Here is an 18218-nt window from a genome sequence, read left to right as displayed (position 1 = left end):
GTCCATAGTTCTTTAGGCACTCTATCAGATCTAATCCCTTGAATCTCTTTGTTACTTCCACTGTATAATCATAAGAAATTTGATTTATGTCTTACCTGAATGGTTTAGTAGTATTCCCTACTTTCTTCAATTTAAGTCTGAATTTTGCAATAAGGAGCTCATGATCTGAGCCACAGTCAGCTCCCGGGCTTGTTTTTGTTGACTATATAAAGCTTCGCCATCTTTGACTGCAAAGAATATAATCAATCTGATTTCAGTATTGACCATCTGGTGATGTCCACGTGTAGTCTTCTGTTGTGTTGTTGGAAGAGAGTGATTTCTATGACCAGTGCGTTCTGTTGGCAAAACTCTGTTAGCCTTTGCCCTACTTCATTCCATATTCCAAGGCCAAATTTGCCTGTTACTCCAGGTATCTCCTGACTTTCTACTTTTGCATTCCAGTCCTCTATAATGAAAAGAACATCTTTTTTGGGTTTTAGTTGTAGAAGGTCTTGGAGGTCTTTATAGAACCGTTCAACTTCAGCTTCTTCAGCATTAATGGTCAGGGCATAGACTTGGATTACTATGATATTGAATGGTTTGCCTTGGAAATGAACAGAGATCATTCTGTCATTTTTGAGACTGCACCCAGGTACTGCATTTTGGACTCTTTTCTTGACTATAAGGGCTACTCCATTTTTTCTAAGGGATTCTTGCCCACAGTAGTAGATATAATGGTCATCTAAGTTAAATTCACCCATTCCAGTCTATTTTAGTTCGCTGATTCCTGAAATGTCTCTGCTCAGTCTTGCCATCTCCTGTTTGATTACTTCCATTTTACCTTGACTCATGGACCTAACATTCCAGGTTCCTATGCAATATTGTTCTTTACAGCATTGGATTTAACTTCCATCACCAGTCACATCCACAACTGGGCACTGTTTTTGCTTTGGCTTTGTCTCTTCATTCTTTATGGAGTTATTTCTCTACTCATCTCCAGTAGCATATTGGGTACCTACCAACCTGGGAGTTCATCTTTCAGTGTCCTATATTTTTGCCTTTTCATACTGTTCATGGGGTTCTCAAGGCAAGAATACTGAAATGGTTTGCAACTGGATCACAACAAACTGGAAAATTCTTCAAGAGATGGGAATCCCAGACCATCTTACCTGTCTCCTGAGAAATTTGTATACAGGTCAAGAAGCAACAGTTAGAACTGGACATGGAACAACAGACTGGTTCCAAATTGGGAAAGGAGTATGTCAAGGCTGTATATTGTCACCCTGCTTATTTAATTTCTATGCAGAGTACATCATGGAAATGCTGGGCTGGATGAAGCACAAGCTGGAATCAAGATTGCCAGGAGAAATATCAATAAGCTCAGATATGCAGATGACACCATCCTTATGGCAGAAAGCGAAGAACTAAAGAGCCTCTTGATGAAGGTGAAAGAGGAGAGTGAAAAAGTTGGCTTAAAACTCAACATTCAGAAAACTAAGATCATGGCATCTGGTCCCATCACTTCATGGCAAATGGATGGGGAAACAGTGGAAACAGTGACAGACTTTATTTTGGGGGGCTCCAAAATCACTGCGGATGGTGACTGCAGCCATGAAATTAAAAGACACTTGCTCCTTGAAAGATAAGCTATGATAAACCTAGACAGCATATTGAAAAACAGAGATGTGATTTTTCCAGCAAAGGTCCATAGGGTCAAAACTATAGTTTTTCCAGTAGTCACGTATGGATGTGAGAGTTGAACCATAAAGAAAGCTGAGCACCGAGGAGTTGATGCTTTTGATGTTGTTGTAGGAAAGAGGACCCCTTCCAGGGCCCGAAACTGGGCTCTTGTCTAACACTCGGAAATGAATTGTCCAAGGAGACACATGTGCTGACAAAGCAAGAGATTTTATTGGGAAAGGGCACCAGGTGGAGAGCAGGAGGGTAAGGGAACCCAGGAGAACAGCTCTGTCACATGACTTGCCATCTCGGGTTTTATGATGATGGGATTAGTTTCCGGGTTGTCTTTAGCCAAGCCTTCTGACTTAGAGTCCTTCCTGGTGGTGCACGCCTTGTTCAGCCAAGATGGATGCCAGAGAGAAGGATTCTGGAAGGTGGTTGGACAGGCGGTGTCTCCTTTTGACCTTTCCCGAACTCTTCTGGTTGGTGGAGGCTTGTTAGTTCCCTGTTCCTTACCAGGACCTCCTGTCGTAAAACAACTCATGCAAATGGTTACTGTGCTGCCTAGCCAGGGTGGGTGGTTTCAATCAGTGTGCTTCCCCTAACAGTGTTGGAGAAGACTCTTGAGAGTCCCTTGGACTGCAAGGAGAGAAAACCAGTGACTCCTAAAGGAAATCAGTCCTGAATAATCATTGGAAGGACTGATGCTGAAGCTGAAACTCCAATACTTTGGCCACTTGATGGGATTGAGAACCCTGCTGCTGGGAAAGATTGAAGGTAGGAGGAGAAGGGGACGACAGAGGATGAGATGGCTGGATGGCATCACTTACTCGAAGAACATGAGTTTTAGCAAGCTTGGGGAGTTGGTGGTGATGGACAGGAAGGCCTGGCATGCTGCAGTCCATGGGGTCGCAAAGAGTCAGACACGACTGAGCGACTGAATGGAATGGAATGTAAGGTGGCTGAGTATATTTAGGAATCCCCTAGATCATGAATGGACCTAAGCTAACATAAATCTAAGACCAAGAAATGCTGCTGGAGAAGAACCACATTCTACCAGAGGCTCTGTGATCTGTGGGCAAATGTGTAAGATGAACTCACTTTGATTGGCACCCTCCATCTCCACACCAAGAAGCAGGTAAACTTTCTTTGCTGTAAACTGTCTCTCCCACCTTTGGAATCTCTCCCTTTCACCTATCAGCTTCCCCTTTGGGGCCTTGACACCCCAGCAGCTACCTCCCCTCCTCTTGAGGTTAGGAGATAGATGGGTGTCACGTTGGACATTTACCATCAGCCAGCCTCCTCTTTGCATTTCCTGAGATAAGAGATAGGTGGGCTTTAGTTGAGGAATTTATGATCAGCCCCCTGTTGACTGGTAAGTAGCCAGTCTTAGTCTCTTGTAAACACTTCAAGGGAATAATTGTGGCAAGGACAAAGAGAAGAAAAAATTCCTGAGTAAAAGATAAGGGGACACTCCACATGCTCAGAGAGACTTGGAGTCAAAAGTCAGAGGATAATTCCAGGCCAGAATGAGTCTTGCTCCTCCCAGAAGCCTTCACTTTGAGATCCATCTTGGCTAAGGTGTGCACACCCCAGGGGAAGGTCCTGAGACAAATTAACCAGAGTAAGGCAAGGGGGAATAAGGCATGGGAAGACAAAGACCCATAGAACTGCCCCGTTATAAAGGATTTAAACTTCCCAAAGGTGTAACTCTCTCTGAGCTAGCCCGTCTCCTTTTAGCATGTACTCTTCTTTTCAATAAAATTTTTACTTTAACTTTACCCATTTCCTTCTGCCTCCTTGCCTGAATTCATCTTGACTAGGCAGACACTACTAGGAACCTTAGCCCTAACTGCTGGCTCCTCTGGCCCAGTTTTAGGACTCCCAGTCTGGGAAACTAAGACCCTGCTTCCAACACTGCCCACAGTGCTTGCTGCAAGCTGCCACTTACGCTGCACATGTCTGATGCTGGGAAGATTGAAGGCAAAAGGAGAAGGGGCGGGCAGAGGATGAGATGGTTAGATAGCACCACTGACTCAGTGGGCATGAATCTGAGCACACTTTAGGAGATAGTGAAGGACAGGGGAGCCTGGAGTGCTACAGTTCACGGGGTCACAGAGTCAGTTAGTTAGTGACCGAACAACAACAAATATATGTACCATTCCTCTGTTGATGGACATTTAGGTTGCTTCCCTGTCTTACCCATTGTAAGCAGTGCTGCAGTGAACAATCACTATTGAGGGGCATCTTTTAAAAAAAACTTTTTATGTTGTATTGGGATATAGCTGATTAACAATGTTGTGATTGCACGTATTGTTCTGGATTAGAGTTTTCTCAGGATACATGCCCAGGAGCAGAATTGCAGGATCGTATTGTAACTCTCTTTTTAGTTTTGATTTACCTTTTTCTAATAATTCGTGACATTGAGTATCTTTCCCTGTGTCTGTTGTCTTCTTTGGAGAAATGTCTATATAGATCTTCACCCTTTCTTTTGATTGAGTTTTTTTTTTTTTAATATTAAGCTGTATGAGTTGTTTGTATACTTTGAAAATTAATTTCCTGTCTATTGCATCTTTTGCAAACATTTTCTCCCATTCTGTGGGTTGTCTTTTCAGTTTGTTTATTATGGTTTCCTTTGCTATACAAAAGCTTTTAAGTTTAATTAGGTCTCATTTGTTTTATTTTTGTTTTTATGTCCATTACTCTAGGAGATAATCTAAAAAGATCCAATAAGTCCAAAAAGATATCTCTGCAATTTATGTCAAGCAGTGTTCTGCCTATGTTTTCCTTTAGGAGTTTTATAGTATTTGGTTTTGAGTTTAGGTCTTTAATCCATTTATAATTCATTTTTGTATGTGGTGTTACAGAATGTTCTAATTTTACTCTTTTTCATGTAGCTGTCCAGTTTTCCCAGCACCACTTATTGAAGAGACTGTCTTTTCCCCATTGTATACTCTTGTCTCCTTTGTTGTAGAGTAATTGACTGTAGATGCCTGAGTTTATTTCTGGGCTCTCTATCCTGTTGCATTGATCTACCTTTGTGCCTTTGTTGACCGCCTTTGTGCCAGTCCCAGAACCAGGGACCTCTTGATCTGCAGTCAAATGCTCTGCCCCTGAGCTATCCCCCAGGAACACCAGCACAGTCTAATGAACACCTTTCATCCGTGTGGTGACACTAAACTCTGCAAAATTAAGTTATAGATCTCCTCCAGGACTGACTTTCTGGAAGCTGCCAGACCTGGCTCCTAGTAAGATATCTTCCATCCAGTCTACAACTTTCCAGGCCTCAGTTGGTGTGTTGGGTCATCAACAAGGAGAAAGGGAGAGAAGTTGCCTGATGAACCCCCAACCCACTTCTGATTGCCTTGCTTTAGCCCAAGAGCTGCCAGAAGATCTCCATAACTGCCCACACACCCCTCCCTGGGCTCCCGACCCTTTGTTCCCATAGGTCTGACCCCACCCCCACCCCCGCTCTGCTGTGCCAAACTGTTTTGGATGAGGGTGGTAATTTAGGGTTACCATTTATTGTCTGTTCCTGGGAAGTCAGCTGTATCTACAACTTTCTAGCCTGCCCTAAAAACACCCATCAGTCTGTTTTGGGGGCCTTGCCTTCTCTTTGAGGATCCAACGGAGCTGGAGAAATGAGAAACACACAGAAGAAGAAAACGCAGATGCCACAAGGAAGCGGGATACCTGGAGGGTTGGTGCAGGAAGACACGGGAAGGGGTGTCCACCCAGGCTGCTCCTGTACTAGTGCTGACCTGAAGCTTCCTGTTTCAAGGAGGATCCAAACTGGTGGAGAAATGAAGGAAAATGGAACAAGTAACAGTCTCCATGAATGAAAAATCCAATAAGGCATGGGGCACCTGGATTTGAACCAGGGACCTCTTGACCTGCAGTCAAATGCTCTACCCCTGAGCTATACCCCCTTACTTATTATAGGTGTCTAATAATTACCTTTCACCTTCATAGTCACACCCAGGACTCCTGTCACATACTGGAAGTTTCTATTGGTTTCTAGGAAGCTGGTAAGACCAGCAACTCATTCCTCCACAAGCTCAGCCCATAGAGGTCTCCCCTCAGGCCCTGGAGTGCCCCAACCCTACCGCTTCACATGCCTGCATCTCCCCCTTCTCCTCCAGGTGTGGTGACAGCAGCAGCCTGGGGAAGCATGGACATCTACTGCTGGAAGGGCCTTGAGAATTGGTCTTTCTCTTATTCTGCACTGCAAAACAGCGAGTTGAAGAGATCCTGCCAATCTCTAGGGAGATACTTGCAGTACTTACACCAGAAGGCGTCTCTTCAGCCTGTGTATCTGTGCATTAAACCTGGGGGTGCTGGTGGGGACGCTGGGGAGGTTGGTGAACTTCTTAGTCCCTAACGTGGATCTTTTTTATTTCCCTAAAGTTAGTGGTAACCTCATGTCTCTTAGGCAATATTTTATATAACTAAGCAACTTGCAGCTACAATGATATTACCGTTAGTTTCTCAGTTGTGTCTGACTCTTTGGGACCTCATGAACTGTAGCCCTCCAGACTCCTCTGTCCGTGGGATTCTCCAGGGAAGAATACTGGAGTGGGCTGCCATGCCCTCCTCTAGGGGATCTTCATGACCCAGGGATCAAACCCAGGTCTCCTTCATTGCAGGTGGATTCTTTACCATCTGAGCCACAGGGAAGCCCACAATTATATTATTAGTGGTTATTATTATTCCCTCACTTTGGAAGAGAAAACCTGTCAGACAGTATGATTTTCGCTTTTAACTATTGTGCTGCAGTCCATGGGGTCGCAAAGAGTCGGACACAACTGAGCAACTGAACAACAAATTGTTGATGAAGAAATGGAAAGGAAGAGCAGAGTGAGAGGACCCGGAATTTCAAGTGGAATAAACAGGGCAGTAAAGTCTGTGATGTTCAAGCTGGTTTTAGAAAAGGCAGAGGAACCAGAGATCAAATTGCCAACATCCGCTGGATCATCGAAAAAGCAAGAACGTTCCAGAAAAACATCTATTTCTGCTTTATTGACTGTGCCAAAGCCTTTGACTGTGTGGATCACAAGAAACTGTGGAAAATTCTGGAAGAGATGGGAATACCAGACCACCTGACCTGCCTCTTGAGAAACCTATATGCAGGTCAGGAAGCAACAGTTAGAACTGGACATGGAACAACAGACTGGTTCTAAATTGGAAAAGGAGTCTGTCAAGGCTGTTTATTGTCACCCTGCTTCTTTAATTTCTATGAAGAGTACATCATGAGAAACGCTGGGCTGGAAGAAGCACAAGCTGGAATCAAGATTGCTGGGAGAAATATCAATAATCTCAGATATGCAGATGACACCACCCTTATGGCAGAAAGGGAAGAGGAACTAAAAAGCCTCTTGATGAAAGTGAAAGAGGAGAGTGAAAAAGTTGGCTTCAAGCTCAACATTCAGAAAACAAAGATCATGGCATCTGGTCCCATCGCTTCATGGGAAATAGATGAGGAAACAGTGGAAACAGTGTCAGACTTTATTTTGAGGGGCTCCAAAATCACTGCAGATGGTGATTGCAGCCATGAAATTAAAAGACGCTTACTCCTTGGAAGAAAAGTTACGACCAACCTAGATAGCATGTTGAAAAGCAGAGACATTACTTTGCCAGCAAAGGTCCATCTAGTCAAGGCTGTGGTTTTTCCAGTGGTCATGTATGGATGTGAGAGTTGGACTATAAAGAAAGCGGAGTGCCGAAGAATTGATGCTTTTGAACTGTGGTGTTGAAGAAGACCCCTGAGAGTCCCTTGGACTGCAAGGAGATCCAACCAGTCCATTCTGAAGGAGATCAGCCTTGGGATTTCTTTGGAAGGAATGATGCTAAAGCTGAAACTCCAGTACTTTGGCCACCTCATGCGAAGAGTTGACTCATTGGAAAAGACTCTGATGCTGGGAGGGATTGGGGGCAGGAGGAGAAGGGGGATGACAGAGGATGAGATGGCTAGATGGCATCACGGACTCGATGGACGTGAGTTTGAGTGAACTGCGGGAGTTGGTGATGGACAGGGAGGCCTGGTCTGCTGCGATTCATGGGGTCGCAAAGAGTCAGATACGACTGAGCGACTGAACTGACTGAAGTCTGTGAACTAGCTAGATGCGCCCCCATGTGGTCATGATGTGAGTTTATTGACCTGAAATAACAGGAAGATCCCCTGGAGGAGGGCATGGCAACCAAACTCCAGTATTCTTGCCTGGGGAATCCCGTGGACAGAGAAGCCTGGTGGGCTACAGTTCACAGGGTCACAAAAGTCAGACACGACTGAAGCAGCTTAGAGTGCATGCATGCAAGAGCTTCCTCGGGAGACAATTGGCCCGCCGTCTACAAGGTGCCACTGTGAATAACAGCATCCATTAGAACAGAATGGAAACCACTGCCTTTCCCAGCTTTCCTCCAATATTCCATAAAAAGTCCAGAGCAGTAGGGGGCACCCGGATTTGAACCAGGGACCTCTTGATCTGCAGTCAAATGCTCTACCCCTGAGCTATACCCCCTTACTTATTATGGGTGTCTAATAACCACCTTTCATGCTTCTCCAGTGGCTCAGCAGTAAGGAATCCACCTGCAAGGCAGGGGACGCGGGTTTGATCACTGGGTTGGGAAGATCCCCTGAAGGAGAGCATGGCAACCCGCTCCAGTATTCTTGCCTAGAGAATCCCATGGACAGAGGAGCCTGGCAGGCTACAGTCCATGGGGTCACACGACTGAAGCGACTTATCACGCACACAACTACCTTTCTTCTTCATGGTCACACCCAGGACTCCTGTAACGCACTAGAAGTTTCTACTTATTTCTGGAGAGCTGGTAAGACCAGCAACCTATTCCTAAACAAACTCAAAACTGAAGCAGTCACCTAGATCATCTTCCTGAGAAAACATGTTGGAGCCCACTCACTGACCCCCACCCCAAGGGCCCTGTGAGTCTTTGCTGCTCGGACCGAAAGCCGACACCCACCGTACATTTCCAGGGTCCCTGTTCAAGGCAGGTGACTGAGGTTCCGGTGGAAATGTACCCCAGGGTGCGGCACTGGATCGCAGGACTGAAAGTGGATTGCAGCCCCTGCTGTGTAGCCTCCAGTCACCGTCCACATGCTCCGTTAACACTGCCCATCACTGCCACCACTTGCCGGGGTCCAGCCCCGGTGGATCCAGGGTGATTCGAAGGTGGGGACGGAGTCGGCGTCTTTGGAAAAATACATATTTAATCACAGATAGAGAGAGATTAGAAATGGATAGTGTAGTAGGAAGATTAGTGGAGAAAAAGAGGCTGAATAACTTGGATTACGTGGAATAGCATCCATGCTCCAGATGGGAATTCAGCCAGAAAAACGGGAGCAAGAAAGAAGCGACATGGGGGAATCAGTCTTTCCGGAAACTGATCCAATTTCTTTATTTTTGGGTTTGCTTATATACCTTTTGTTACACATAGGGATGAATACAGAGTCACGTGGGGGTCAGCAGTCCTGACCTTTATCAAAATCAGGTGCTTCACATAAATGTATTAAAAAAAAGGTCTTAGGAATATTACATCATCTTCTGGCCATGAGTGAGACCTGCTTACATTTTATGATCCTTTCTTTCTGATAACCAAAAAAAACTTATTTCTTCCAAGGGTGTTTTTTCTTAAACCAGGCACCACCCTCCAAATAAAGTTACATTCCTATAGGGTGAGGGTGTAGTGAGTTACAATCAAGAAAGGAATTTATTCAACCCAAGGTTAACATGATTAGTCTTAAAGGTTAATTCTTATTTCTCCTATATGCTTAAAGGTTAATACTTATTTCTTCCTATATGCTAGTTATATTCATTATAAGGGTAGGGAACATGGAGATTTAGCAGCAAACATCAACCCAACAAATGAAAATCCTTTCACCAATGCTCCCCTTAAGATCTATTTAGTCTTAAGATATGATAAAGTTACATTCTTACACAGCAAGGACACAGTGATTTATAACAAAGTACAGTGATCTATTACAAAAGAGAAAATCCATTAACTCAAAAAGTCTAGTATTGCTAACATCAAAAACTACCATATTTCCTTTGCTATATTCCAAATACATTGATTAATATATTCCCAGGTGCCTAAGGATATGGAGGCCTGGCGGCAATCATTGACTCAACAAGAAGAGAAAGTCCTACGCTAATTAAGACTCTCAAAATACTCCAAAACTCTCTGTGCTGTTTATGGTTGAGAGGTAGTAAACAGTCATGTGCCTAGTGGCGGCAGTAAGGATAATCCTGTCACACAAGCTAGTCTGTCAGCAGAGAGGTTTGACCTGAGACATCCTTGTCCCACCCAGAGCAGGGAATTAGCAGCAATTATTGACACAACAAATGAAGAGACCCTTCACCAATATAATTCCTAACCAACTATACTAATAATTTTAACTCCCCAAAATAATTTGCCTTTAGTAAGTCTAAAACATCTTGTGCCTCTCAGGTTGGGAGGCTGCAAGCAATCACATGTGGCTGGACAAACCTATACAGGTGGGCTAGATAACCTTCAGAGGAGTCCGTAAGCTGAAACACTCTTGTCACGCCCAAGAATTTTTATTGCCTTGGAGCTGCACGTTTACTCCTTCTCCGAGAGAAACGGTTATGGGGGAGAGCCCCCCGTAAAGTCAGAGGTGTAGGTGAGAGCATAAAACAGACTCTGGTTTTGGGGTTAGATGCTCGGGAACAGGGGGTTTCCTGAGGCTTGATCACGCCTTTGCGTATGCCAAGCCTCCTTCCTCATGACCTTTGCCATGGGCGGAATTCCTCACGCTGGCCCCCGGCAACCACTGCCCTTTCTTTAGTCTCTGCTCTGTGCAGACCCTGCTGAAGCAGCTCGGGGTGGAGCGACCGGAGATCTGAGAGCCTCCTGTAAGCACCTCACTGTGCTTGGTTACAGGGGGAGCATAGGAGAGGCATCAAAGCCCCCAGTTCCCCCCAACGGTGGTGCGTGTGCGTGGTGAAGGGGTGATGAACCCACAGGAAAGGTGACGTCTGCAAGGCTCTAAGATAAATGTTAATGGGCATGGGGGTCCAGTCAGCCCTGGAGAAGTTCACCTGGGGCTGCAAGAAGCTAGAGAGGCTTTCTTTTAGGTCGGACCTAAACTATCCGACCTCTCCTCCATCCTATGGAGACTCATTCCATGGGACCAGAGGCTAAAAAAGGCATTTTTTTCAGTCACAGAAAACTAACTGAAAGGGAGTTGTTGGAAGGTGGAGAGACCAAATCACATCCTCTGAACCGAGAAGGAATTTTAACAATGAAAAAAGAAGCAGACAACTCCATAAAGTACAAATACAAAAGTTTATTGTGGATGACCTTCACAGGCAGGACCTGGAGGATAACGATCCAGCATCCTTCATAGTGGTCCCTGCGCTGCTGATGGGGTACCCAGGGAATTACAGGGGCCAAAGCTAAAGGCAATCCAACCACTACGGGAGGAAGACGTCCACACCGACAGGAACCAGGGTTTTGTCCTCCCCCGTGGGGGTCTCATGACCAGTAACCACTGGATCAGCAAAAGGCACTCTTCCATAGTTTATCTCAGATGGAGGCAAGGGTAAAAGCTGATGGAGAATTTATCTGTCTTGGACACATTCCTTATAAGTGAGCTAAAGGAGGGGAGGGGATAAGACTGCTGGCCTGAGATGGAGCTGAGAAAATGGGGTCCCTGTGGTTCAACGCCCAGCCCCTTCCCTTGTTATAATTGTAATCTCAGCAGCGCCTTTCTTTCTACTTTCCGTCAGCCCATGAGGACACCTCCACTGTGATTCCCTCTCCTTCCCCTGAGCCTGGACCCCCTTCACCTGGAGGCCCTGAAGCTTCTCCCCACCCTTCAATTCATATGCTTCAATCCATGTCCTTCAATCCAAGTCCTCTAAAGCGACTGCCATTCTCCAAGAAGGGCTTTCAGGATGATCCAGTATAGGAGCTGCTAAATGTGGCCCCAGGGGGGAAAAAAAAATCATCTCATGTTTCTGTGATGTGAGTGGATGAAAGGAAGTTTCAGGACGGAACTGAGAAAGGAAGTTTCAGAAAGGAACATCAGTGGATGTTTTACTGCTGAAAACAGCCAAACAAAACCCGAATCTCTGGAGACAGGCCCAGGGAGGATGTATGTGTTTATGTTTCCGGGTAGTTCCAGTGCTCAGATGAGCCTGGAGTCCCCATGGTCTAGGATAGAATCATCTTGCTGGTTCTGGGACTTTCCATTGCCCCACCCCAGGAGCTGAGCTTGACAGCTTCCTTTCTACTTTACCAATTCCTTTGCCACCACCTCCTTTACCACCTGTTGCACACCTCAATCTGCCCACCTGAAGGTGTAATTTGGTATAGGTACTAAAACAAGACTTACTTGAGGGGGCACCTGGATTTGAACCAGGGACCTCTTGATCTGCAGTCAAATGCTCTACCCCTGAGCTATACCCCCTTGCTTATAAGTGGTAGCTAATAAATGCTTTCTCACCTGTGTTGAAATGCCCACACCCACTGTGCACTGAAATTTCTACTGATTCTCAGAAAGTTCTGAAGATATGGAAATTTTGCCTTACAGAAAAGTCGCACTTTTTGGCTCTCCTCTTCCCCATAGATCTCCCTCCCAATTTTAGCCCCCAGAAACTTCTGCTCACAATCTTGCAGTCTCATTTTTCTTGGTACCACCATGAAGGCACCGGCTGGAAAAATAACTGCTAAGCGCTGGGCCTCCTTTGCCTTCCTCCCTTTCCTCAGTAGCTCCATCTACCAACTTACCCCCAGCTTGATTTTCATCTTCCCAACCTTCACCCCAGTCCTGAGATTTGGACTTGGGGGCTCTGTTGCCCATCTCAGCCTTTCCCCTCTTCTTTCCTCTCATCGCAGCTACGTCTTGACTTTTGGCAGGATCTTGACTGTTCTTTGATCCTCCAACTCCCTCTTCTGGACTTTCAATTCAGGATAAATTGTGTAAGGCTCTATAATTCCCTTGTTCAATAATACTCAGGGTGATTTTGCTTCTCGGATGAATACTGACTGACGCATCTCATTGGGTCTTTTTTTTTTCACTTTTTCATTTGTGCGTAAAATGTACAGAAAATGCATAAATCCTAGGCATTCCACTTTATGAATAATAATAATAAATACACCCGTGTAATCTCACATCCAGATCAAGAAATAGAACATGACTCGGGGAGAACGGTAATGAGATGTAAGGGCTAGAGTAGAGAATTGGTCCTTCCTGAGTGTACACTTTTGGAGAAGGCGATGGCACCCCACTCCAGTACTCTTGCCTGGAAAATCCCATGGACGAAGCCTGGTAGGCTGCAGTCTGTGGGGTCACTGAGAGTCTGGCACGACTGAGCGACTTCACTTTCACTTTTCACTTTCATGCATTGGAGAAGGAAATGGCAACCTACTCCAGTATTCTTGCCTGGAGAATCCCAGGGACAGAGGAGCCTAATGGGCTGCCGTCTGTGGGGTCGCACAGAGATGGACACAACTGAAGCCACTTAGCAGCAGCAGCAGAGTGTACACTTTTATATAGCCTCAAATTTGAATCATTTTAATGTTTTATTACATTTCCAAAAAAACAACTAAATTATGGAAAGACTAACCTGAAAATATAAACAAAACCCAGAAACCCAAAGGTATGTCCCACTGATAATTTGACCACAAAGAAGAAAGTACATTCAGTGGTATATATACTAAGGGGAAAAAGATACTGAACTTTACTTAGAAGTAAAGTTGTTTTACTTTACTTGATGTGAGAGTTGGACTATAAAGAAAGCTGAGTGCTGAAGAATGAATGCTTTTGACTGTAGTGTTGGAGAAGACTCTAGAGAGTCCCTTGGACTGCAAGGAGATCCAACCAGTCCATCCTAAAGGAAATCAGTCCTGAATATTCATTGGAAGGATGCTGAGGCTGAAACTCCAATACTTTGGCCACCTGATGTGAAGAACTGACTTATTGGAAAAGACGCTGATGCTGGAAAGATTGAAGGCAGGAGGAGAAGAGGACGACAGAGGATGAGATGGTTGGATGGCATCACTGACTTGATGGACACAGTTTGAGCAAGTTTCGGAAGTTGGTGATGGACAGGGAAGCCTGGCGTGCTGCAGTCTGTGGGGTCACAAAGAGTCGGACACGACTGAGTGACTGAACTGAAAATTGTTTGGTACAACTTACAAAACCTATGTTTTTGAGCAAATGAATAAATTTTTGATATTTGGGGGAACCAGGGTTCTAATCCTGAGACAGGAGATATAAATATGGAATGGAGACAGGCAAGGAAGAACTGCGGAGCTGGACTGGAATTGTCAGTAGCTATGCGAATACATGCCCACAGTACACACATACGCTTCTTAACTCTGCTCTCTGAAGAGCACTAGAAACATCTCCGTTGCAGTGAGCGCTCCTCATGCCCATATTGTAGTTATTAAATACCATTAAAAAGAGCCAGAAACTTGGAGACATGGCTGATTCCAGGGCTGGACAAAAATCCTAAAAGGTGAACTATGGAACATTTTGTGCTAGGAAGTAGGAAAGTGCCCCAAAACTTATGGGGACACGTCAAGAGAGCACAGGGCCAGCTTGAAGAGGCTCACCACTGGCTAAATCTGGGACAAGTTGAGCATCAAAACAAATAAAGGAATGTGTTATAGCTCACTGGGGCTTTCCAGCTGTTGCTAGTGGTAAAGAACCTGTCTGCCAGTGCAGGAGACATAAGAGATGTGGGTTTGAACCCTGGGTCGGGAAGATCCCCTGAGGAGGGCATGGTGACCCACTCCAGTATTCTTGCCTGGAGAATCCCATGGACAGAAGAGCCTGGCAGGCAAGGGTCCACAGGGTTGCAAAGCGTCGGACACAACTGTAGCAACTTAGCACACACGCACAAACATTGTAACTCATTACAGAATCCATAAATCCATGTTACTAAGGTTTTTAAAATTTTTTAGGTAGAGAAAAGAAAGCTTTACAAAAGTCTTTACCAACAAGTCAATCAATAAAGGTAAAAAGAAGGACTGAAATATAAAATCATCAATTTATGACTGTCATTGTAAAAACTTAGATAAGAATCATTAACGGATGCTTAATTTGTTAGATGAAAAGTATCAGGGAACAGGATACAGAAAAATCTGCCAAACACCACTTCAATTCATTATCCAAATTCAACTTCATCAATAATGTAACAAACTAACATCATTTCCCTTTTTTCTAATTTTTAAATTTTTTTTTCATCATTTTCTTTTGACGTGAGGCACAGAAGACATAATATCACTTGTGTGGTCATTTTGCTAAGATACTGAACTTTAAATAATGAGGGGACTTCCTTGCTGGTCCAGTAGTTAAGAATCCACCGGCCAATGCAGGGAACACAGGTTCATCCCTGGTCCGGGAAGATCCCACACGCCTTGGAGCAACTAAGCCAACACTCCATGTCTACTGAGCTTGCGCGCATAAAACCCATGCTCTGCAACAAGAGAAGCCACTGCAATGGGAAGCCGTGCACCACCATGGAGAGTAGCCCCCACTGGCCGCACCTAGAGAAACCCTGTGCCCAGCAACGGAGACCCAGTGCAGCCAAAAATAAATTAAAATTTTTTAAGTCCATCCAAGTATGACTGGAGGTGTAACACACAAATTTTACATCTGTTCTATGTTTATCGGCATTCGTTTCAAAGTATTTTCTAATTTCTGTGAGTTCTTGAGAAGAGTGTCATAATCCACCATTCCTCATGCTTCAGACTTTCTGATCCCTGTCTGGAATGTCCCTTGCCCCCCACCCTTTGTCTGCTTAGCAAATTCCTACTGACCCTGTGTGCTCTAAGAAACCGCCCTGCGCTCGCAGGAAGGACCTAGCACACCTCCTGAGCGAGGCAGGATGTTGTCTCCCCGTCCCTCGTGGAGCTTCAGCCTGAGCAGTGTCAGTGGAGCAAACCGCCTTGTGTGCTTATTTTTGGGAACAATCATCGTTTCAGATATTCTCTTTTATCCAGACGAATCCATGAATTGGCCCAGGTTTTTCTGCTTCGAGGGTCCAAATTACATTACCCAGACGATCTCTTGGCACCAGAAAGTGACATAAAAATTCTTTGTTATACTGAAAACCTGGGAGTTTTGTTTACAAAATGTGGTCACCTTGATTATATACTCTCCAGGCTGACGACCTGCAGGTACTCAGTATGGGCTTGTTGACTAAGTGCTACTGAGTAAGTTTTGTCCCTTGCCAAGCTAGAAAGGACTCGGTGTCCCTATAAAATACTCCTAATTTCATCTGACTAGCCTTTGATGTGACTGGCTTCACCTTCAAAGCCAGAGGCGGCATTATTCTCATTACAAGGTCATCAAAAATGGCTGACTCAAGGGCCAGCCTTATAAAACTTCAACGTCTTTTGTAAATATGAGTCATAATCTGAGTAATATTGTTTCTCTTATAATTAATGATGTCATTGCTGGGGTAGGCCATGATCTGCACAGTAAGTGTTCGTGAATGTACATGGTAAGAAATGTTTGGGTTTGTTTTTTTCTTAACTGAAACACCATTCCCAAAATCTGCGGGGAATTTAGTTATGGGGAAATTCAATAACCTTAGTCATTCTTTATCGGAGAAGGCAATGGCACCCTACTCCAGTACTCTTGCCTGGAAAATCCCATGGACAGAGGAGCCTGGTAGGCTGCAGTCCAGGGGGTCACGAAGAGTCGGACACAACTGAGCAAATTCCCTTTCACTTTTCACTTTCATGCAGTGGAGAAGGAAATGGCAACCCACTCCAGCGTTCTTGCCTGGAGAATCCCAGGGATGGGGGAGCCTGGTGGGCTGCCGTCTATGGGGTCGCGCAGAGTCAGACACGACTGAAGCGACTCAGCAGCAGCAGCAGCAGCAGCAGTCATTCTTTAAAATAAACTTAAAAACAAACTCTGATGCTGGTATGAAAATATGTCTGGATTTTTCCACATCTGGGGTTTGCTTAAAGTAAGGCCCACGTAAGGGTTGTCCTTGGTGGCTCAGTGGTAAAGAATACACGTGCGAGACGCAGGAGATGAGGGTTTGATCCCTGGGTTGGAAGGATCCCCTGGAGGAGGGCATGGCAACCCACTCCAGGATTCTTGCCTGGAGAATCCCATGCACAGAGGAGCCTGATGGCTGCAGTCCATGACATCTCAAAAGAGTTGGATACACCTGAGCACACACGCAAGGCCCACTGAAACTCTCGCTGTTCGTCTCACCTTTACTGGCTCAAGGTGACCTCACTTCTGCTCAGGGGCTGATCCAGGCCTAGAGGCTTTGCCTCTGCTGAGGGAGCCTGGAATCCCCTGGGGTTCAATTCTTCATTCTTGAGGCTCATAGCTCTGATCCCAGGGAAGCCGCAGGAGCCCTGGGACGAGTCAGTGTCTAAGCTGTTGTCAGGCACTGACATCCTCAGTGTAGGCAAGCTGACACCTGCGTATCGAAATAACTGAGGCCATTGAAAGTTCTAGAAAGCATGAGGGGCAATCATGGATGCCAGGGCACTGAAGCATCCCTACACATCTGCCGCATGCCCACCTGGCCCCTGGCTCTCTAAAGCCACACCAGGAATTCCCTCCAGGTTGGCTGAGGGTGACTTCATCTCGGGGGAAACTGAGCCTCCCTGGATCTGTGCTGCGCAGACTGAGGCAAGGGGGGAGTCCCAGAGTGAAAGTGGGGAGGAGCGAGGGAGGCCACGGGAAGCCTCGAATCACCAACCTTCTTCAGTGGTTCATATGGCAAACAATGTTTAAAAATTCAAATAATCATAGGAGCGTTACAGAGCGACAACAAGATTTACCAGTTCAGCTCAGTCGCTCAGTCGTGTCCAGCTCTTTGTGACCCCATGGACTGCAGCATGCCAGGCCTCCCTATCCATCACCAATTCCCAGAGCCTACTCAAATTCATGTCCCTTGCGTCGGTGATGCCATCCAACCATCTCATCCTCTGTCATCCTTTCCCAGCATCAGGGTATTTTCCAGTGAGTCAGTTCTTCACATCAGGTGGCCAAACGATTAGAGCTTCCGCTTCAGCATCAGTCCTTCCAATGAATATTCAGGACTGATTTCCTTTAGGATGGACTGGTTGGATCTCCTCGTAGTCCCAGGGGCTCTGAAGAGTCTTCTCCAACACCACAGTTCAAGAACATCAATTCTTGAGCACCTGACTTTCTTTATAGTCCAACTCTCACATCCGTACATGACTACTGGAAAAAACATAGCCTTAACCTTTGTTGGCAAAGTAATGTCTCTGCTTTTTAACGTGCCGTCTGGGCTGGATCGTTAAAGCATGGCCACTCAATACAACTTCCGGTTTGCTAAGAGTTTTTCAGGCAGTGCTCAGACCATAGGACACACACAGGCTTGTCTGGCCTTGAGCACCACGGTGTCAAACATTTGTGAAGTGCTGGTCTCCAGTCTATTCATCCCCTTGTATCCCACTCCTGCTTCGTTTGGTCAGAACTCACCTCACCTCACGCTTGGACTCTTGCAGTAGCAGCCGCCTGACCAATGTTACATCCCTCTCGACCCCTCCTGCCCATCACCTTCAGGGACATC

The 18218-nt window shown here is 45.5% G+C and overlaps 2 non-coding genes across 2 annotated transcripts; both read right to left on the bottom strand.

The window, feature by feature from the left end:
• Window positions 1-8105: 8105 nt before the first annotated feature.
• Window positions 8106-8177, bottom strand: TRNAC-GCA (transfer RNA cysteine (anticodon GCA)). Its single transcript has one exon. It is a non-coding gene; the product is annotated as a tRNA-Cys (tRNA).
• A 3857-nt stretch (window positions 8178-12034) lies between these two features.
• On the bottom strand, window positions 12035-12106 carry TRNAC-GCA (transfer RNA cysteine (anticodon GCA)). Its single transcript has one exon. It is a non-coding gene; the product is annotated as a tRNA-Cys (tRNA).
• Window positions 12107-18218: the final 6112 nt, after the last annotated feature.

Source organism: Ovis aries, chromosome 4 (assembly GCF_016772045.2).
Source record: "Ovis aries strain OAR_USU_Benz2616 breed Rambouillet chromosome 4, ARS-UI_Ramb_v3.0, whole genome shotgun sequence".
NCBI lineage: Eukaryota > Metazoa > Chordata > Mammalia > Artiodactyla > Bovidae > Ovis > Ovis aries.
This window is presented reverse-complemented; position numbering and strand designations above follow the sequence as displayed.